Source organism: Ambystoma mexicanum, chromosome 7p, assembly GCF_040938575.1.
Source record: "Ambystoma mexicanum isolate Mex_15411 chromosome 7p, UKY_AmexF1_1, whole genome shotgun sequence".
In the NCBI taxonomy this organism is placed as follows: domain Eukaryota; kingdom Metazoa; phylum Chordata; class Amphibia; order Caudata; family Ambystomatidae; genus Ambystoma; species Ambystoma mexicanum.
Genome location: NC_090939.1, coordinates 551,199,602 through 551,224,154, shown reverse-complemented (window position 1 = coordinate 551,224,154; position 24,553 = coordinate 551,199,602).

The window sequence follows — 24,553 nt, the reverse complement described above, 5'->3', positions numbered from 1 at the left end:
AGTTGCCTTGAAACCAACCAAGTGACCAATTTTCGAAACACATACCGGCTGTCATCAGGAAAATAAATCAAGAACACAAACAAATTGACTTTGTAAATTACTGCATTATATAGGGGAACAAATCATCTTTGGCAAAGCACAATTCTCCAGCATAACATTATTAGTTGTACTATTTACCTCCCAGTGCTGCGGACACAGCTAACCAACCAATAAAATGAAGCGGACAAAGCGGACCAGTAAACGGTTATACAGCAACATTATTTAAATGTATTTTTTTTTCTCAGAAATGTTGGTAGCTCTGTTCTTCTCTGAGTGATACAGATATCAGATGTACCAATTGGAAGTGCTTGTGTAAATTTAGAAGCTACAGCAGAGTGTTTCTTCAGTATGGTCCATATGAATTGTCAAATGATTGGAAGTGGGAGTCTAAATGGAATGAAAGAAAGCATTATGCTGCTCATCAAATGCATCTTTGGTTTTTTATTTAGTTGTTTAGTAGTGCTCCAAAATTGCAATCAGCCACCCGACCCATGTGTCTGCAAAATAATTAAAACATGTCTTTAATATAGCACATGTATCTGTTAAACAGGAAAAAAAAACTCCTTGAAGCTTCATGTGCTGTGTTTATTGAAATTAGTTGATCAAAGACAATGGCACATCAAGGGCACAAACGACCATCATCTGCTCTGTAGTGTTTGTACAATCCTGATTTCTGTAATTGTCTCTATTTACACTACCTGCATTCGATACATCCTCCATGTACTGTTACATTAGTGAACATCAGTTTATTGCTATTGTACACGACATGCAATACCCACTTATTTTTTATTTTGTTAATTTTCAAACATGCTACTTTAAAAAATAAATCTTTGGTGTTCGGATCCTTTTGTTGGGTAAAATAGTAGTTACCAACGGACCAACACTGCTACTAATATTCTGATGAATAGATCTGGGAGAATGGATTAGGGCAGGCTTTAAAATGTCGATCTCACTGTTAGAAACTGTGTTATCTAGGAATTCAACGTTTATTTTTGTGCCAAATATAATTCCTTTTCCATATTCATCACTTTCTTTACTGAGTAAAAATGTGTTCCGTTGTATGTCCTTTGGCAGAATGTGTTTTGTTTTCTTTTTTCTCTGGGGGTCAGTGGGGGGGGGTGGGGTAAGGGGTTTGTTTTCTCTTTCCAATGTCATATTGTCCTACTTTATTGTGAAGTACAAGGCACTGGTCTTGCCATGTATGTCAATTTATTAAAATTCCCTTGAAGTTCTTTTTTGTTTTTATTCCTGCATTTGTTTCCCTGTACACAGAATTTTCTTTCTACAATTGGCATGTGATTATGTTCAATTTCTTTAACTATGAGGTCTCTCCATGTTTACCTTTGCATGTTTCACTTTTCTAACTAGTACACGTCCAGTATGTTTTGTCCTTGTAGGTTTTGTACTGGTTAGCAATATATGTATTGTGTGCTGACTCATTACCTAATTCTGAAATCCAACAACACTGAATAATGTATTTTGAAGCTGTTGATCTGTGTTAAATAGATAGGCAAATTTAAAGAATATGTGTGGTGCATTTTTGTCATTATTTTGTATTGTTTAACTGCTTTTGTAGCACAGTTATAGCTGAATGTGGGATGCATGGAGGTCCAGCTTTGACTATTTTATCTTCAGCAGTGCTGACCTTTATTTCACAAGGTTCACCATGTATGTACCTTGTTGAACCAGAATAAAAACAACTTTGCAATGCCAAACACATAAATACATACATACATTCTAAAAGCTAGGACAGAATTGGTATTTCATCTGCCAAGTTGCTCTGTAGGCCAACTTAGAGGCTTCCAAATTTCCATAGTCGAGCCATTCACACTCAATACATATACCCATTAAAAAGAAACAGGCACATTATGGAGGACGGTGAACTAAAAGGTCTTGTGTGAGGTTGCATTGAATTGAGTGGGCTAAACGTAAACTAAATATGGAATGGTACAGATGTTCCTGCCAAGAGTGTGTGAGTGCCGATGAAGATCAGATAATAACAAAGGCCCCTGTCTCCAGTTGGTGATTTGAGTATTAAAGCAATCCAGGAATGCAGCCACCATTAAACATAGTGGGAGAGGAAGAGGTAAAAGAAGTTGGCATTAGCATAAATATGAAACACAAACATGAATTTGTTGAGAGCTGGAAAACCCCAGAGGAACTCAATGGTTTGCATTAGAATCCTCCAACAATACCTTCCAAGCCTAATCTACATATCCTGATATAAAAGGAATGATTTGACGCATGCAAGAGCTGGGCGAGTGATTCCAAATGCTAACTCTAATCAATTAAGCATCATCATTTTATTGATGATATAATTTGGAGCAAACTGGAGCTTGTCTGGAGCAAACTGGTGTTGCTGAGCCTCTTCTGGCGTGGTTCAAGTAACCTCTTGAAGGGCGTTCCAGACTATTTCTTTTCAAGCCACTCTTTTACTTCTGGTCTGACTTGTGGGGTTCCACAAGGGTCAGCGCTGTCTCATCTTCATTTTAATTTATATGTGCATCTTCAACTGAATGGAAGTTCTGGATCCTCTATGAAGTCTGTACCAGTTTTCTTTTGCTGCAATCTATCACTAAGGCCTATCTTTGTCACCCTTATATTTGCTCTTAGTTCCTTTCTCATAAGCACCTCAACCGTATTGTACATTTCTGTCTGATTGCTATCTAAACATTACTGCTCTAAACTGTCTCTTCCCAATCAATATCTGTGAGTATGCATTCCAGGCCTCCCATTTATGCTGTACACAATTCTAATCACATAGATGCCCTTGAATACCCCTGCCTCTGGTACGAATGCTGAATATTGAGGTTTAAAAATGTATGTATACCCCATGAATAGCTGAATACATGACCGCCTTTCATTAACTGTAGATTAAATATGTCTGCCAGACAAAATGGATCAGGATCACAGGACAATTCAAAGAATACCAAATGCAACTGTTAGAATGTTTCAAATGTACTGCACCACATTTACATGGGAGGAGACCTACAGTACGCTTGGTATACTTTATGGATTAGTGAATAGTGATATGGAATAGAAAATGTTATAAGGATTGGTCAAGTTTATACACACTAGTATAATCCCAGAAATTACTGGTGTCAGGAGCGACACTCGCCTTTCCTACTTTCTCGGAACAACATCATATATATATATATACATATATATATATATATATTCAGTGAAAAAGCTTTGTTAAAGGGACGTTACGGTTAAGTTGTGCTACTAAAAACCTATGAAATTCAGTGAATAAACTGTGTTAAAGGGACTTTATGGTTCCAAGCAAAACTGAAAAACCCCTGAAATTCGCCAGTTATGGTAAGCTAAGCAACCATAACTCGCGCCACCACTGTGCACTGTTAAGACTAACACCCAGGACATCAAAGATGACATCACAAATGTCATTGATGACATCACTGATGACATCACATGTCTGGCTCCCCCTTTTTTCCTTTACTGACATATCTAGGCCACATGGTTTTGCTCAGTAACAGTCACGAGCTAAAAATTTAAAAATACTATATTTGTAAACTTATCCTTCAAGTATGTTCTTACAGTAATTCCCTTATGGCCCACTCACAGCATATGAAACATATACATAGCAGAAGACACAGGCTTAAAAGACAAAAATCTTTTCTGTGCATGAAGATAATTATTAGGGTTATCAGCACTTTTTCATAGTTTTTTTTTATTACTGTACTTTCCCTGTATATGCTCATATTTGTATACATTGCACTCACACTCCTTTCCTTAGGGTCCAATCACATCATGTGTTACACATACATAGGGTAAGTAGCGGTTGTGAAACAGAGCAATGATTTTTCTGCATGAAGAAAATCAGTTAGGTTATGAACTCTTTCTGCTACTACTGCTGATTTTTTTGTTTACTAAACTTTACTTGTATATACTCATATTTGTATGTGTTGTTGTCCCTTTGTGTTGTGTCTGTAATAATGCAATTATATATTAAGTGGGTTTTATTACCTACTTGTTACATGTTTCACAGTACGCAAAACTCTAATAAGAAAGCAGTTTTCAATTCACTATTCAACATGGCAAGATTATGAATATTGCACCTTCATCATGTATGCTGCACACACTGCCTATGTTTCTGCATGAGTAGCTTAGTATACTGGATAGAACTTCATAATAGAATGCTATTTATATATCAATGCATTGCTTAATGCACTAATTAGCTCATTATATTTATTCTAATTATCCTTGACACTTTTTGGTCAACAATAGAATAAGAATCCTTTCTACAGAGTTTTAATGAAAACTAAATACACATGTGATGTCATCAGTGATGTCATCAATGACATTTGTAATGTCATCTTTGATGTCCTGGGTGTTAGTCTTACCAGTGCACACTGGTGGTGCGAGTTATGGTTTCTTAGCTTACCATAACTGGTGAATTTCAGGGTTTTTTCGGTTTTACTTGAAATCATAACGTCCCTTTGACAACGTTTTTTCACTGAATTTCATAGGTTTTTAGTAGCGCAACTTAACCATAACGTCCCTTTAACAAAGTTTTTTTATTGAATTTCATAGGTTTTTAGTAGCACAACTTAACAATAATATCTCTGACTTTATGTACAAGTAAAATAGAACATACTGAACCCCCTCTACTGAATTTGATGTCCGCAAACTCTTCTAATGTCCGCAGACATATGCGGACAACAGCACCACTACCCAAAAAGTCTGGGGGGTATGTTTAATTGTTATATCATAACATATGAACATTTTGCAAATTCACAAACCAGCACACATACACATTATATGTAGTAATAAATAAGAAGTGTAACCCATATATATAAAACATTAACCATTCATTTAAATACAATATGTTCTAAAATGGAATATACCAAAAGAAGAAAGATAGTCTTCCAACATGATTACCTCACAGAAACTCAACAACTAAGAGCAACAGCAGATCTACGACCAGTAAGAACACACCTTACCAGAAGCTAGTAAGTGTACTGCATTTTACTCATATATTTATAAACTTTCTGTATTAGATACAAAAAAAGTGATATTATGTGTTTTTTCTCACAGAAATGTCTAGTAGTAGAAGTGGCTAGAGGAGCATTTCCCATGTGAGGAAATGTCTGAAGATAGTGAACCTAATGGTAGAGACTTTACTTTATAAACCAATTAATAAATATTATGTTATATACATTTCACATATACATTTTTTTTTGTACAGACCATACAAAAATTGAAAATGCTAAAGAAAAAGAAATATTGCATAAGACTCTTCGAACATAGAAGAAAAAATGGACCTACTCATGGCAAATTTCAACAATTTAAAAAACTTTGTGTAGGATCACTTGAAACAAACAACTACATACCATTGTCCCACATGTACCTGTCCCCCCTTACCATATCCCAGTCAATTATCCCCAAACCCTCTCCACGAACCAAAACGTTTTGATGAGACTTCCATCCCTTCTTCACCTCATATAAATCCTATTGAAACCCCCAATTCTCCTGTTTTAGTTTTTCTACCTCACCTTCTCTGTCATAAATTTAACATCCTTATACAATAAAGTGAAATTATTATTTTGTGTCCTAATTCATTTCTTCTCTTTTTTAAAAAGCAGTACAGGTGTCCGCGGACAGTGCGGGTGTCCGGAATGTCCGTAAAGAAACATAAATGGGAGAGTCCTAAGGACACTATATGTGTCTGTAATGTTCGCATGCAAGTTGAAACTGTTCTAAGAACACAGCTGGTGTTCGGGATGTCCGCAATAAAACAACCACATGCGGTGTCCTGAAATGTTCATCAATAAACAAAATGGAGGTGTCCGAGGACGCTAGACCTGTCCGTATTGAACGCAGGCAAGTTGAAACTGTTCTAAGACCACAGACAGTATCCTGAAATGTTCGTAGATAAACTAAATGGGGGTGTCCTAAGGACAGTATACTTGTCCGTATTGTTCGGAGGCAAGCCGAAACTGTCCTAAGAACACACACGGTGTCCTGAAATGTTCGTCAATAAACAAAATTGGGGTGTTCTGAGGACGCTAGACCTGTCCGTATTGTTTGCAGGAGAGTTGAAACTGTTCTAAGAACACAGGCAATATCCTGAAATGTTCGTAAATAAACTAAATGGGGGTGTCCTAAGAATGCTATACCTGTCCATATTGTTTGGAGGCAAGCTGAAACTGTCCTAATAACACACACGGTGTCCTAATATATTCGTAAATAAACAAAATCGGGGTGTCCTCAGGACGCTAGACCTGTTCGTGCTGTTCGTAAGCATGTTCAAACTGTTCTAAGAACACATAAAAATGGGATGTCCTGGGGGTTCTATGCCTGTCCGTAACTGTTCGTTTCACTTGTGACACACTTTTAATTAGTTTCAGGACCCAAACAGTGTCCGTAGAACAGCAACGCTCATGCGCAAAATGGTTTCATTGCATTTAATGTCCCGCAGACACCCGCTCCCTTCGCGGACATGTTCACGAGGCCATCATGTGACCGCGCCCACGCTGAGCTTGAGTTCTGTATGCGGACACTGTTCCACAATATTTTTCAAAAAAAAATCACCATAGCACAAGTCCCAGACAGCAATCCTGAGTTTCTACACAATGTTTGGGACTTTTTGAACCTTTTTTTGGTATTCGATCTGTCCACGGAGACACAAGCACCCCTATAAAAGGCAACACCCTAGAGCTCATTCTCATTGTGTTTCTGGCTATCTTTCAGAACACAGTGCATTTTGCTGCCAACTTTGCAGATTTTCATCGGAAACCTGATGGCATCCATGGCTGCAGTACTACCACCTGGTGCTACAACTGCTTCAGCACCAACCCCTCCACCACCACCACCTTCCCAAGGGCCTGAAGATGGGAACAGGAGTGAGGATGCAGAGGAGGATGAAGAGGATGACGAGAATGAGGTAGTGGAAGTCCGTACTACCCGCACTCAACGTGAGTCTTGGGTGTGGCGGTTATTTACCGTTCATGGTAATGTTCCTAAGGTGCATGCGAACCAAGTCACCTGCAACGAGTGCAAAATGGTACTCAGTTGCAGGAGACTTGGTTCATACAGCTTTGGGACAACTACCATGAAGCGACACCTAAGGTCATTCCACACTGGGGCCATTCGCAAGGTTGTACCTTGCGAGGATTGTAGTAGGTTGACTTTCTCTGCTACATCCTCCGTTTCCGATCCTGTCACCACAAGGAACACTCCTGTGGGACAGCATATTCCTCAAGCTGTCTTACAGGCCATACGCAATGCTGATGACCCTTACCTTTCGAGGGTCACAGTTGTGTGTATGTACTGCGATGCAGTACTCTGCAGGGGGGAGGGACTTCGAAGTGCTTTTGAGACTCTGGTCTCAGAGCACGAGAAGATCTGCTCACTACCCAAGTAAAATCCACTCTACATCTTCCTCTCTACACCCACCCTTTCTTATCTCCGTGGTTGGTGTCCCCCCTTACCCTCCTTTTCCCTCCTCTCCTAGTGTGTCGTGTGTAAAAAAACAAAAAAAATATAAAACAACAAAAATAAAAAATAAAAGGCTCTTTTCAGAGCCGCCTTTCAAAGTTTAAAAATAGAAGTGAAAATAAATGAAGCAGGGCCCTGTGTATTTTTTAGAAGTCTGCGGATAGTCCACGAACATCTAAAATTTTGGGGTGCTGTCCTATCATAACCATTGCCCTTTTGTCTGGGAGGAAGTGGTGGCTCTGAAAAGAGCCTTTTGGTAGTGTTTGTTTGTGTATGAAAAATTTGAAATGCTCAACAACAACTACAAAATGGATGCTGTAATTCCAAAAAAGGTCACAATGCATTTTGTACATTTCTCAGAAAAATCTGATTGCCAGCATAAGTAAGATGGACTCCATTTCTGCGAAAAATGTATGTACTATGAAACATAATATTTTCATTGTGAAAAGATGACATGCCAAAATCTCTTAGAAAGGCACAAACAGCCTTATTGACATTGCGCCTTGCTTTCTCCATTTGTGGACCAAATGAAGGAGAATGAAGCCACATTTGTCTCTGCGCAACCCGTGAACAAATTACTTGAGAATTTGGAAACATTTCTATGACCTTCCCAAGTCCTTCTCTCATTGCAAATTGCAAGGAAATTCCAGTAACATGTCCTAAACTGTTCCCTCCACAATGAATTACAATTATGTCTGGATGTTGCTCTGTCTCCAAAGTAGCACAGAGAGGAAGCAGGTCCAACCACTTCATTTCTCGTACTCCGTGCCAGTGCACTTCCACAAGTGGGAATCCAAGATTTACAGCTACTCCACACCTTTCTGCATGCACCTTCATCCAATGTATCCACTAATCTCCCAAAATCCAAGCAATATGTTTTCCGAAACACAAAGCCATAGCTATCTGTTCTTCTCTCAGCCAAAACAGTATCTGCGAAACTGTCTCCTGGCAAAACACACCCACTAAACTTTACTGACCAATCCCTTGTTCTGCTCCATGTCCGCGGACATATCGTGACATGGACAGTCCTTCTACCATTTTCATTTCACTTTCTGTGCCATTCCCTCATTGGATATAGCTAAGAAGTCACACGACCATCCACCAATCACATCCAAGACCTCTACATCTAACTGCATCATCATAAATCAGCACTTCAAATGTACTGTTAATCTCTCTGCGTACAAGTGTTATATCATTGGAAAGCACCTTCTACAAGAAATACTGTACAAGTCTCCGAGATTTCTACTTGCAGCTGCATGCATATCCATATGCATGAACACAAACTACAGGTATGCATATTTTCTGTATAGTACATGTACAATTCTTATAGATTCATATAAACAGATAAACAGATTAACTGACCTTTACCTTGTATAACCTATAAAATGTACTTACTGTCATTTTTTCCATCTCCTATAATCAACTGTCACTTCCAAACCTACCTGCTATTTAATTTCTTTTTACACACACATTTTCAAAGCATATTGAACTAACATATTTAAAGTACAATATAAAGAGTTAACATACTCAAACAAAATTGCATGCACACAGTATGTTCAAATATCAAACAACAATACTTGTACAAAAACATACAAATTCATTTATTTATATGTATATAGTGCACAATCAGCCCATGGCTTTGTGGCACTGTTACTTACAAGAGCTTAGTTACAGGAATAGTGGCATTCAGTGGTACATTATGAATTCCACAAGGCATGGAACTTTTTGGTTGGTACAGTTAGTCATTACAATACAGTTTATGCATTAGGAACATATGATATGTATTCAACTGGTGCGACACACCTTATGTGAATAAGGTAGTTTTCATGGTTTTGAGGAAAGCGCTGAGGGTCAATGTCAATTAAGATAATCAATGTCTAAATTAAAAACAGTGCTAAATACAAACACAATTACTAATTTGTTTCCTTTACAATTGCAGTGAAGACCATTCTCCTGAAAAGAAGCAGCCAAATTTGAAGTACAAAGAACAACTAATAAGAAACCTGCTCATTCCAGAAAAGAAGTAAGTTGAATACCACCATAATGTTTGTACTATTACTCAAACACACTGTAAGGTTAATTCATGCTATTTCTGTTCCTAAAAATAGAGATTGTACACCATTCTGTCCACAAATCCCCATTTCTTAAACAGAGATTTACAGGCAGAATGACGTACAAATTCCTATATTTCAACACACAAATAATCCAACTCAGCCCCTAGAATGTTCATATTATAGAACAAACAACTGTTTTAATTGTATACCATTAGATTTACTATTTGTACTTCTCCACACCACTAGCTTACTTTCTACTGTCATCTGAACCCCAGTTTAGTAGCACATAAATTCAAGAATACCCATCCCAACTAGTTGTAGTTGCCCAATGCACAATCACACACCATTACATACATCTTTATCATCTTACTCAGACACTCATGCACACAGCACACATACATTGCAGAACACCCCAACGCATACCTTCTTTATTCTTTTCAACAGACCCTAAAGAATGCCTACCAAAAATCAAGTCTGTAGAAAGCAACGCAGAAGCAGAGCAAATGAAAATACAAGTGCCCAAAATAAGCATCCATCGCTAGCAGAATTTGTAAAAAAAAGTCCAAACAAAACAGCTAATACAGTAATTTAGCGAAACAAAACAAGCTTCAAGTACAGAAACTTTGCCTCATTTATCAAAATGTAAAACGAACCAGAAAACAATTAACAAAAATTCAGCTACCACTACAGATAATACTGCTCCTATAAATCTTGATATAGTGCAAAGTAAGCATACCAAAAAAAGTATTTTAGCAAAAATGTTCTGGCACAGAGTCCGTCAAAATCTTATAAAAACAGGAGAGAAATCAGGCACAACCCTTAAAACCTATCGTAGGAAATTAATCTTAGAAGCGTTGATAGACAGTGCAATCCGTTTCAAAAGAAAGTTATTTATTTTAGTGTTAAACCATTTGAAACCACTAACAAAACTTATGACTAAATTACAAAAGAGACTTCTCAATAAACGAAATGTCAACAGAAATAACTTCTTAAGTATCTGTGGAGGTGAGTGGAGTCACACTACAAGCACAGAACCATATTTTAATGAAGAAGCATACAAACAAAAGCAAACAAATACAATTGCCATACATAGCAGTGGACGATGTTATGAAAAAGTTAATAATACCATCATGAAACAAGAAATACTGCTTACAAAAATATCCCCAGAAAACTTTGAATTACCTCTCCATTCAACTGAATCAGAATGTCGAGTATATAAATGGCCATGCACATCAATGTGTAACATTCCCAAAAAATCTTTCAAGTCTTTATGCCAATTCCTCAATCAATATGTGAAAGGCAAAGACAAAATCAAAATTAAACTACTGCAAAATATGGATACCTGTCCAGTGCGCAAGTACACAGGACTACAAGGACATTCATTGGCCTGCATTTCAGGACCTACTTGCAAAACCACCTTCCATTATATCAAAATGCTATCAACACATCATTAAACTATAAGAAATCTAGTCTATAAAATGTATTATGCTAAAAGTCCTGCTTTAGCACTTGCCAATTTAAATAACATTCTTCTACATGGTACAGCAAAAGACCTACTTGAAGAAATCGACTATATCCAGAGAAAATATTTTGGAAGTGAAAGCCACTTACAGAATGCAATAGCTTTACAACAAACTAGCAACAATTCTATGCATGGCAACCTTCTACTACAGACATACAAAAAAGAAATACTGAAATTTAAAAGTACATCTGCTGAAGTACTAAACCATGTGTGTGTATGTTGCCGTAGAACTTTTTATAAAAGTAACACAAAAACTGTAGACCTAACATACAAAATAGAAGACAATGAAGATCCTAAATGGTTTGAATGAGCTCTCTACCTTATAGCAGAAAACAAATACGAAATAACTGACCCCTTAATACTTTGCAGTTACTGCACTACAAAACTTGACAACAACCAAACTCCTTCATGTGCTATCACAAATCATTTGGAATCATTTCCACTACCAAAACTCCTACAACAACTCAATTTATATGAGAGCATCATAATTCAAACAGTGCACCCATTTCAAGCAATAATATGCCATCAACCAAATACAGATAAATTACCTCCATCTGAATTAGTGAAAGATATTCGTGGAAAAGTAGTGTATTTACCATTAGATCTAAAACAAAATGTGCACACTCTAGAAGTGCAACGTCCCATGGAGCAATCTTTAATTATCTTAGTTAATTGTGTACCTACAAAAGACAAAACAAATTGGCAACAACTGGTATATTTACATAAAGTTAGACAAGCCTTGAAATATCTAAAAGACAATAATGAATACTACAAAGAAATTAATATTGATGAAAACTTGAAGGATACAACTGAAATAATTCAAGAGACACAAGAAGCTGGTCAATTTGAGCTCCTAGATCCTGCTACAATATCCAATACTTTAGACCATTATACAATTCATCCATTGCACTCTAATGACACCGTAGAAGATGCACTAGAAATGTACCAAATGCGTCAAACAAAAGGATCACCAATCAGCATATGGTAAAAAAGTATAGAAACACATGCTTTTCCTCTACTCTTTCCTACTGACAAAGGAGGATGGTACGCTGATAGACCTATTCAAATAACAGCATCAGAATACTGCTTGTTACGGATGTATTCTGAATATCCCAGATTTAGACAAAATGTGGAATACATATTCCACCTACTATTTGAAAGTGAACTAGCAACTTTATGTTATGGAGTTGCACACACATTAAAATCAGGATCCCACTTTCAAAATATGTCAGCTACACAATTATTACAAAAAGTGCAACAAAAAGATGAGGTTTTACAATCAAATATTACAAATCTATTAGCAAACATGTGTGGTACAAAAGACTACTGGTTTCAACGTCATGGAGATGTGCGTTGTATGATAAGAAACCTTGGCCCACCCACTTGGTTTGTTAAATTAAGTTGTGCAGAATATTCATGGGAAGATTTACATGATTTCCTACGCATATCAAATAAAAACAAAACAAACATAGATATACTAACACCTGGAGAACTTTGTTCTCTAGATCCTGTTAATGTTTCAAGATATTTTCACCATCGCTTCATTGCTATGCTACACTTTATTTATAATAAAATTGTGCCTCCCCTCGGAGAAGTGCAACACTTCTTTTGGAGAAAAGAATACCAAGCCAGATGAACAACACATATCCACATGCTTTTAATATTTAAGATGCTCCTAAATTTGGTCAAGACAATGACACCACTGTGTTACAGTTTATTGAAAAATATGTCACTTGTGAAATTCCATCAGAAGCAACAAATAGTGATCTTCATGCACACATTTTACAATTTCAAAGACACAAATGTGGCAAATGTGGCAAATATTGTCATCGCAAATACAAAAACAAAGGGAAATACTAATAAATACTAATAATACTACTGCCGCTTTGGTTTACCTAGACCGGTTACAAAAACAGGTCAAGTGAACAACTTCATGTCTTCAGTTAGACATAGTGTTAAAGGTAAATCACCTAAAAATGCATATTACATAAGAAGAACAGAAGAAGAAAAATATATCAATGATTACAATGCAATCATTGCCCACTTATGGAATGCAAACATAGATGTGCAGTACATTGCAAGCAATTCCACTGCAGTTGCATGATATGTTACAGCATACTTAACCAAATCAGAAAAAACAGAGTTCCAAGACCTCTGGAATGACCTGTCATCAGACAAAACACTCTCTCAGAAATTATACAGCTTGGGCATAAAAACACTCTCTCATAGCGAATGTGGCTCCTATGAAGCAGCAGATCGTTTAACTGGTACTGTTATATGGCCATGCTCCCAAGACACTATGCCCTGGCCACAACCACTGCAGCATATCACACCCATAGAGTCAAATATTTTAACTATGCCATATGGGCACTATTAATGTCCGCGGACATTATGAGAGTTCTTAGAACAATTTCAACTTGCCTACGAACACTACGGACAGGCATAGCATCCTCAGGACACCCCTATTTTGTTTATTTACGACCATCCCAGGACACATGATGTGTTCTTAGAACACTTTCATCTTGACAGCGAACAATACGGACAGGGTCCTCAGGACACCCCCATTTCGTCCATTGACGAACTTTTCAGGACACTGCATGTGTTATTAGAACAGTTTCAGCTTGCCTGCAAACAAAACAGACAGTCATACCGTCCTCAGGACACCCCCATTTTGTTTATTGACAAACATCCCAGGACACATGATGTGTTTTTAGAACAGATTCAACTTGCCTGCGAACAAAACGGACAGGCTTATCATCCTCAGAACACACCCATTTTGTTTATTTGCAAACATTTCAGGACAACGCGAGTGTTCTTAGAACACTTTCAGCTTGCTTGCGAACAATACGTACAGGTGTAGTGTCCTCAGAACACCCCCATTTAGTTTATTTAGAAACATCCCAGGACACTTCATCTGTTCTTAGAACAATTTGAACGTGCTTGCGAACAGTACGGACAGGCATACCTGCCTCAGGATACCCCCATTTTGTTTAATGACAAACATCCCAGGACACATGATGTGTTCTTAGAACAGATTCAACTTGCCTGCGAACAAAACGGACAGGCTTACCGTCCTCAGAACACACCCATTTTGTTTATTTTCGAACATTTCAGGACACCGCAAGTGTTTTTAGAACACTTTCAGCTTGCTTGCGAACAATATGTACAGGTGTAGTGTCCTCAGAACACCCACATTAAGGGGGTAATTCATAGAATCCAGCGCACAAGTGGCGCACGCGGCTGGCGCACAGTGTGCGCGTGTGAATCCCTGCGCCAGCCGCGTGCGGTAAAATCCATTTCCGCGCAAAGCGTATTCATGGATTGAAGCCACCAAAACCAGCCGTGGCGCACAGTGGCGCAGCGACCCTGCAGCAGCGCCAGTTACGCCCCCAAGAACGCCTCTTGCGCAGGGAAAAGCCATCACTATACCCAATCCAGTGAATTTCCACACGCGATTGGGCCCGTGCGAGCAGGGTACGTGTATCTCAGGGGTGCGCGGGAAGTTCCACACGCGATTCCATCAGGGTATGTGTATTTCGGGGTGTGGGGGAAGTTCCACACGCAAAATCAGCAGGGTACGTGTATTCCAGGGGTGCGCGGGAAGTCCCACACGCGATTCCATCAGGGTATGTGTATTACAGGGGTGCGCGGGAATTTCTACACGCGACTGGGCCTGTGCGAGCAGGGTACAAGTATCTCAGGGGTGCGCGGGAAGTTCCACACGCGATTCCATCAGGGTACGTGTATTTCAGGGTGCGCGTGAAGTTCCACACGTGTTATCAGCAGGGTACGTGTATTTCAGGGTGCAGGGGAAGTTACACACGCGATTTCCACAGGGTACGTGTATTTCAGGGGTGCGCGTGAAGTTCCACACGCGATATCAGCAGGGTACGTGTATTTCAGGGTGCAGGGGAAGTAACACACGCAATTACAGCAGGGTACGTGTATTTCAGGGGTGGGCGGGAATTTCCACACGCGATTGGGCCCGTGCGAGCAGGGTACACGTATCTCAGGGGTGCGCGGGAAGTTCCACATGCGATTCCATCAGGGTACGTGTATTTCGGGGTGCGGGGGAAGTTTCACACGCGAAATCAGCAGGGTACGTGTATTCCAGGGGTGCGCGGGAAGTCCCACACACGATTCCATCAGGGTACGGGGATTCCAACGGTGCGCGGGAAGTGCCACACGCGATTTCAGCAGGGTACGTGTATTCCAGGGGTGCGCGGGAAGTTCCACACGCGATTCCATCATGGTACGTGTATACAGGGGTGCACGGGGAGCACCACACGTGAATTGCATGTGTGGGTCCTCCCAGGTGTTCCCTCTTCACCCTCCATGGCCCCTGAAGGTGGCTCACACCACAGGGGCCTACCCTGCACATGTCCTGCAGGCACACCATCCACCATGGCCATGACCCCCAGCCAACCCACATGTCAACTTGCACTACTGCCCACCAACGCATGTCCCCCTGCACCCCCAGTCACCAGGGGCACCCTCCACCAGGCCCCACCCATGTCTCCCACCACCCCCACCCCCCAGCAGTGCAGGGGCACCCACCACCAGGCCCCCACCCATGTCTCCCAACACCCCCACCCCCCAGCCACCAGGGGCAGCCTCCACCAGGCCCCCACCCATGTCTCACACCACCCCCACCCCCCAGCACTGTCGGGCACCTGCCAGCAGGCACCCCCCATGTCCAACTCATGTTCATCACCACCCCCACCCCCTAGCACCGTGGGGCACCTGCCAGCAGGCCCCCACCCATGTCCAACTCATGTTCCCCACCACCCCCACCCCCCAGCACCGTGGGGCACCTGCCAGCAGGCCCCCACCCATGTCCAACTCATGTTCCCCACCACCCCCACCCCCCAGCACTGTGGGGCACCTGCCAGCAGGCCCCACCCATGTCTCCCACCACCCCCACCCCCCAGCACTGTGGGGCACCTGCCAGCAGGCCCCCACCGATGTCCAACTCATGTTCCCCACCACCCCCACCCCCCAGCAGTGCAGGGGCAGCCTCCACCAGGCCCCCACCCATGTCTCACACCACCCCCACCCCCTAGCACTGTGGGGCACCTGCCAGCAGGCCCCCACCCATGTCCAACTCATGTTCCCCACCACCCCCACCCCCCAGCACTGTGGGGCACCTGCCGCAGGCCCCATTCATGTCTCCCACCACCCCCACCCCCCAGCAGTGCAGGGGCACCCACCAACAGGCCCCCACCCATGTCTCACACCACCCCCACCCCCCAGCAGTGCAGGGGCAGCCTCCACCAGGCCCCCACCCATGTCTCACACCACCCCCAAGCCCCAGCACTGTGATGCACCTGCCAGCAGGCCCCCACCCATGTGCAACTCATGTTCCCCACCACCCCCACCCCCCAGCACTGTGGGGCACCTGCCAGCAGGCCCCACCCATGTCTCCCACCACCCCCACCCCCCAGCCACCAGGGGCAGCCTCCACCAGGCCCCCACCCAGGTCTCCCACCACCCCCACCCCCCCAGTCACCAGGGGCAGCCTCCACCAGGCCCCCACCCATGTCTCCCACCACCCCCACCCCCCCAGTCACCTGGGGCAGCCTCCACCAGGCCCCCACCCATGTCTCCCATCACCCCCACCCCCCAGCAGTGCAGGGTCACCCACCACCAGGCCCCCACCCATGTCTCCCACCACCCCCCAGCAGTGCAGGGGCAGCCTCCACCAGGCCCCCACCCATGTCTCACACCACCCCCACACCCAGCACTGTGGGGCACCTGCCAGCAGGCCCCCACCCATGTCCAACTCATGTTCCCCACCACCCCACCCCCCCAGCAGTGCAAGGGCAGCCTCCACCAGGCCCGCACCCATGTCTCCCACCACCCCCACCCCCCAGCACTGTGGGGCACCTGCCAGCAGGCCCCCACCCATGTGCAACTCATGTTCCCCAGCCAACATGTCATCACAATCTAGATCCTTGGTCCCTATGGTTAGCCTCCAAATGCAAAACACCCACCCGAGTATTGCATCCACCCACTCATAATTTGCAATTACATCACAGAACACCAATTGCAAGTTCCGAAACAAACACATTTCCCTCACATACACCCAATGGGTGTCAGTGAATCTCAAAACACATATCATGAAATGCATGAAACCAATGAGATACCACACATTGAAGTTCACCAAAAATAATATGTATTAAAGGAAACATCAATAGAATAAAAAATGAAGAAACAGAAACGTGAATGTACAAAAATGAAAAGAAGCATGTCCGTCAAAAAAAGCAAAACCAAAAATAAAAATCCAAAGTAATGTCCAAAGTCAATGTCCACAAAACAAAATCAAATGGGAAATAAAAAAGAAAGCCATTGCTCCATGGTTAAAAATAGAAAAAAAAATACAATCCAACTGTCAACTATGTACATGGGAACAATCCAGGGTCCATTATCCCAACAAAATAAAGGAAACCTATCTAACTACACTAACTAATAAAATAAACTATATACAAAAATGTGGCCAATGTCCGAAAGGTCCAAATAAAATAAAAACAAAAATGAAACCTAACACTACCTAGAAACTATGTACAAGGGCAGCGGGCTAGTTTCACGGCTCACTTGTGGATGTTCCGGGCCAGGGCATCATCGAACTCCTCCTCAATGTCCCGGAGGCGGTCCTCCTCCATGGCCCTGAGGGTCCGCAGGGCCGTCGACGTCTCCACCTCCAAACCCCTGCGGATTGCCTCGAGGCACTCGGCCCGCCTCAGGGACCTCCGCATGGAGTTCTCCGCCCTGACTATTGTGAGCCGTGCCTCTTCCGCCCGCTGCCGCTCCGCATCTATGGCGTGGCCCAACCGCTGCCACACGGAAGACACTCTCTGTCCTGGGTCCTCCTGCCCTCCGGCCGATGCCTGCCCCTCCGATGTCGAAGGCCCCGAGCCTTCATGGCTCCCACCACATTGCTGCTGCTGCTGTGCCTCTGCCCGTGCACTGCCTCCTGCTGCCTGCACATCCTCCGCCGGCTGGGGTGCAGTCGTAGATGTGGCCACCCCTGCTGGACGTCCGACTCCCGACTGTGGCAGGGATGCCTCCTCCACCAGCCTGGCCGCACCGTCAGAGGCAGCTCCACAGGGCACCCAGGTGACTGATGGGTGGGAAGATGGCACAGAGGACGACTGGTGCATAGGGGGTCCAGTTGAGGAGGGGGTCGGAGCAAGCCCCATCAGACGGAGGAATCCGGCCTGGGTGACCTGTCCCAGCAGGCTGACGTGGTCAACGAGCCATTCGAGATGACGTGCAGTCTCTCCATGAAAAGACTGCAGGTCACCTCGCATGGCCCGTTGACGCAACGCCACACCAGCCAGGACAGGCTCAACCCGGACGTGGATAGCCACGTCCACAGGCAGAGGAAGGCCAGTTGACGTGAGCTCATACCCTGCCTGAAAACGGGTCTGGACGTAGGCATCCCTGCTGGTGCAAGATGATGCAGGGACAGGATCGGGGACAGGATTGCACACAGGCACCTCCGTGGGATCCCCACCTCCAGACCCCGTCTCTGGTGCTTGCACGGCCTCCTCCTCCACCAAACCCCCCACCAACCTGGATGACTCCGTGCCATCTTCCCCTTTTGGGCCCTGTGGGGTCCCAGCTGTCCCTGCTGCTGCCGAGGAGTCCAACTCCAACCTCCGCCTCTTGGAACTCCCCCCGGCAGCTGCGGCCTGGGACACGGCACCAGACTCCTCACTCTCCGACGAGATGACAACCTAGGAGGGGAGCCGGGCCTTGCGTCTCCGGCTGGCGGTCGGATCCCCGCCGCTGTGCTCCACAGCACCTTCTCCGCCCTCTTCATCAGTTGACACTGCAGACAGGGAGAAACAAAACACAGGCATCAGGGCACTGTACAATGGACACATACACACATGACAGTTGTACATGAGTGGCATTGGCAAACCTCAGACATGTCATCACAATCCCCAACACAGATGTCATTACAACTCGCACACATGAGCCATACCACAGCCATATCGCAACTGCCACCACCATCCATACACATACAACAGCATGAGCAGCCAAAGGTGAGCCAGACATCACATGCAACACAGGAAGTGCACCACACATGTACACACACCACCACACTTGCATGCATGTGTACACCTCTGCCAAGTGTCGCACTGTTCAGATGGGCATCCATGTCACATCTGCCAATCAGGCTTCCACATACCGCTGTCACATGCATCCATGTTGCATCACTGTTGCACCCTTGTCAAATACACACACATGCACATGTACACAGTGCTGATACATGCAGCCGAAAACAACATACATGCGTGACATCACGGACATGTCTACTTACATACACATTCATCCAAACATGTGTGCCCACACAACTGCATTTGGCATGCAAGCCTACACACACAAGCACCATCCATGTCTCACACATTACAGCCCTCGCATGTGTCAGCCCCACGGCCCTGTACACCCCCACCCATACTCGACCCCATACAAACAGATGTGCAACCTGCACACTACTGAATAATCACCACACGCACTGCTCACAATCAGGATGCATGTACACTCACCGCTCGACTCTAGACGGGTCTGCTTCTCAAGGACCTGGACGTGGAGCGCTGGGGATATGCGTTCCAGGACCCTCATCTGTTCTTCTGACAAGTGGCCCCGGCGCCCCTTGGCATCCGCTGCCTTCAAGAGGCGCCGGGCCTTGTTCAGGGTCCTGGACCTGAAGTCCTCCCAGCGCTTCCTGACATGTTGTAAGTCGTGGACTGCCACCCCCTCTGCGTTGATGGCAGTCACGATGTCAGTCCAGATCCGAGTCCGTCCTTCCTTGTCGGCGTGGGAACTTCCGAAGAGGGCATCATACTGCCCCAGGACTTGCTCCACCAGGATACCAACTTCGGTGGCACTGAAGCTGGTGCCCCTCTGCCTCTCTGGCCGGGGGTTGTCAGTGGTCACAAATGGTGTTTGCCCCGACATGACAACCCCGGAGGCAGGAGTGGGTGGGCAACTGGGTCCTGGGGCTGGGCTGTGGAGCGATGGAATCCCAGTCGGGAGTCTTCGGTTCCAGTAGGGGTGGTCACAGCAACAGCACCCCTGGCTGATGTGCAGGCAGCAAATGGCAGTGCACGTGGGCAGCCGGCAGTCAGGCAGCAGCAGATGGCAGGTGGGAGCGTGCTCGGGGCTCTGGGGGGCAGTAGTTCGGCCTTCTGGGCAGGAGCGTGGTCTTCCGTGTGCTTACGCGTGGCCAGCTTGATACGGAGTGATTTGGCACATGAAAAATCTGCACGTCAGCGTGTAATTCGAGGAAAGGCCCTTAGCGCGTAAGCGCGTCTGCACGCATATGCATTTTCATTGGACAGAAGGCCCCTCAAGCGCAAGCGCCCCTGTGACGTGAAACGTACAGACGTGCATGGGCATTTCAGCGTGCGTGAAAAACTGCACGTCCGCGTGTAATACGAGGAAAGGGCCATGCGCGTAAGCGCACGTGGAAACTGCATGTTCGCGGGGCCCATGCGCGTAAGTGCGCGTGAAAAACTGCACGTCCGCATGTAATATGAGGAAAGGGCCCATGCGCGTAAGTGACGTGACGCGCGCATGCGTTTCCCTCAGCACGGGTCATAGGTGAGCGGGCCCAGCAGTTCACTGTACGTGCCTTTTGTGGAGACCGACGTGTGTTGCTGCTTCCTGTTGTTTCGCGCGCCATCACAACTTCACAGCTATCAAGGACGTATCTCTTCTTTTGGCGGGGGTATTGGCTACGCATGCTTTTCTGCATCGTGCTAGTCAGACTGTGAGTCGCACATGCTTTTTTGCCCACTGCGGGTGCCCCTGTTTATCGCACCCATTTTCGATGTCATAGTAGCCTGCTTGTACCATGCATACGCGTTATTCGTGTTACTGGGTGCCACCGCGTACTGCGGGAGGTTGAATCCACGCACGTAGGCTGCAGGGTTGCGTGCATGGTTTTACTGCAGTTTTGGGGTGCCTGAGCGTTGCGTGACCCGTCACCACATCACCGGGGTCACATACAGCCTTGCAGGTGCAGGGGGGCTGTTAACATCTTGCTTCCCACCCCCTTCACCCCAATTGCCCAGGTCAATTGTGGTGTACACCTCCCATTGGCACCACTCCATCTGTGCCAGCACTACGACATCTGTGCCATGGTTGGGAGGCCACCAAAGGTGAGGGGCGCCTCAGCTGGGCGTACTCCTTGTGGCGGGCGTGGTCGGGGACGTGGCCGTGGTGACCAGGGAGTAGGGGGACTCCAGGGTGTCCAGGGCAGCCACAGAGGGGGAAGAGGCAGGGGTGCGCCACTTGAGCACAATGTTGTGCCATGTGTCGGTGCAGCCATGCCACCACCCCCTGTGGTTCCGGGGGATGCAGCTCCTGCATCTGGCACTGGCACCCATATGACCCGGCAGTCCGTTCCATCGACTGCCACGGGCCCAAGGGTAGTGGTAGCTGCAGGTGCAGCTGTGGACACCGCCACCCAGGCTCAGGGTCTGCCAGCGCAGGCTGCGTTGGCACTTGAAGAGCCCTTGGTAGATCTCCAACAGGCCAGGGGGGAAACCATAGGGGCAGGCCTGGCTGCTCAGACCAAGACACGTGTCCCTGGGGCAGTCATGTCATCTGCTGCCCCAAGCAGCCGGGTGTTGGCAAGTGCAGGGGCAGATGCACCCAACAGCACCCCGGTTGTGAGTCTGCCAACCAGGACCGTTGCGGCCAAAGACCCTGCCACAGCTGATGTTGCTGCGCAGGGTCCATTAGTGGGCACCCAGCTGCCACTGACACAAGTCAGGCCTTTGGTCATCCCTCCACCTGCCACTCCCTTGGCTCAATCCACTGAACCCACTGGCCATACTGGTCAGGGTGGCATTAGCCAGCCAGGGTCTGCGCCACAGTCCAAGAGGAGGAAGGTTGCACCTGCAGCACAGGCTGGGACCCTACACACAGCCACGACCTCCTGCACATTGAGGAAGAAGCCTTTCTGTAAGCAGGAACTGGACTTCCTCGTGGACTACGTGCGGGGCCACAGCCGTGACATGCTAATGGGTGCCAATAGTCAGACCACGGCTGCCCAACGTGACACCCACTGGAAGCATGTTGCGGAACATGTCAGTTCATTCGGCCATGAGGTGCGCACGGCGCAGGAGTGCAAAAAGCGTTTGAATGACATCAAGCGCAGCACTAAGGCCAAGCGTGCCTCAAATTACAACTTGACTCTGGTGACTGGCGGTGGGCCTGCACCAGAGGAGGAAGAACTCACTCCGCATGAGGCTCTCGTTGCGGAGTTCATACCACCTGAATTGGTCGAAGGAGTGGGAGAGAAGCTGGACTTTGATGCCCAGTCCAGTGAGTGTAGATGCGTGTTTGTTGAGGACGTGTGTGTTTCACTTGTGGGATGTGTTGTGCATGATTGCTGCTACATGTGACATGTACATGGTTCTGATGTGTAAGTAATGTAATGCTACCGTCATGCATGTCTCCTCTGCCTGCATGCGGGACTCCATGTAGGCATGCTCCCTTGCCCCTCCTCCGCCACTCTGCACCCCAGTTCCACCTTTGCACTGGTCTGCTTCAATCTTGCCAATGTCTACTTTCTTGTTCATGTGTCCTGTGTAGATGCTAACTTCCAGCGTAGAATCTGCCAGACATATGCCGTGTGGTACAGCCTTAGTACTCGATGCAGGGTATCTCACTTGTACTGTGCATGGGTCAGATGTCCCGCAGGGACATGAGTGCCCATTCATGCTCCATGTGCATTGCACGCATGCCCCTATGTGTCCTTGACTGGATGATCACTGTAATATAAGTCCTTGGTTACATACATTGCCTGCCATCTCATCATCCTTCCCATGTCAACTGTGGCTCAGTCCTGCGTTGCACACATGTTTAGGCTCTGACAATGTGTGGCTCACAGGCCTCAGCCTGTTCAATGGCCAATGACTCTGTCCAACTCTTGTTGTGTCTTCTTCACACGTGGGCGGCCTCCGGAGTTTCCATCATGTGTCCTGCCCACTGTCCCAGCATCATTTGCAGTGTTGTAATTTGAATCACATTAAGCTGTTGATGCCAGTCAACACTGCCTGTCAATACACAGGTGTATGGTCAGCCTTCTGATACCATGCTAGTCATCCCTGCTTTGGTACTGGGGTGGAGGGGTGCTTGGCTTCTAGAGATGGTACACATTGAATGCACAATGCACGTGATGTCTGAATTTGACATTGCACTGCCTTCACATTTCCTGGCACACACCATGTAGTGCTTGTACATGTAGGTAGTGAGTGGCGTACACATTTTCTGCACTGCATAGACCCATTTCCATGGAAACTGCAACCTTTCAACAGGTCTGATCACAGAAGCTATTCAAAGTAGACCCAGCATGCATGCCAGGTCATATGTTGTGTGTCACATGTCTGCCGGATGCCTTTGCTGTCGGTGTGTGTGTGTGTTGTGTGCTTCTGGCATGTGTATTGACCTTTTTCTCTCTATTTTTCAGGTGATGATGCAATGGAGGCAGAGGATGGTGTTGTCATGCCAGACACAGGGTTGGTAACGCCACATCAACCCGGCACTAGTGGGGGTCGTGGGGTGGTAGGCCACGAAAACCCCCAAGTGCTGCAGTCCATCTTGTCTCTGGCTGCCTATGAGTCCAGCCTTGATGACGACTCTGACGTCCATGTTGAGTTGGATGAGCATCAAGTCCATGTGTCAGGGGTGAGTGATTCTGATGTGGACACTCCTCTGTCTGCGACACCTGCACTGAGGGATCAGACAGTCTTGGTTCCTCCGCCCGTGGTGGATCGGGACGGAGGGTCACCCTCCACACCAGTCACTGATGTGCCTGGGACATCACGTCGACGGGGGCATTTAGTCGTGCAGCCGCAGGCAGTGCCAACACAGCGAGGACCCCCGGTCCTTGGGTCCCGCAGGGGTCAAGCCCGGAAACGCGGTCGCCGCGCGCAACCGCTGTATACTGAGTGGGAGCAAGACATGACTGCCAATTCCAAACGGAAGGGGGCAGCAATGGAGAACATCACTGAGAGCATGGAGCGTGTGGCCCGATCTGTGCTCCCCCCTGCTAGGCAGGTGCTTCTCCAGCAGCAAGCCGCACGGTCCACGGCCCGCTCGCTCAGGCTGGGCATGGCTGCCTCAGACAGGGCACGCCAGGCTGAAATGTCGTCTCTGCGTCAAGCAATTGCTGCTCACGCAGAGGCGCACATGGATGCCCTGAGGGAGGAGTATGCTTCCCTCAGATCCACTCTGGGTGTCCTTATGATGTCCCAGAGGCAGCAGGCAGAGGAGAGGTTTGCACAGCTTGAGCGTACCATCTCGGCTGAGCTACAGGTTTTTCCGGGAGGTGCAGCGGTTGTCCAGCCAGGCCTTGCAGGAGGAACTCTGTGTTACACGTGCTACCTTGCAAGAGGAGGCACGTGTATCACGTGAGGTTCTGCATGCAGACCTACGTCACATCGCCACACAGAACCAG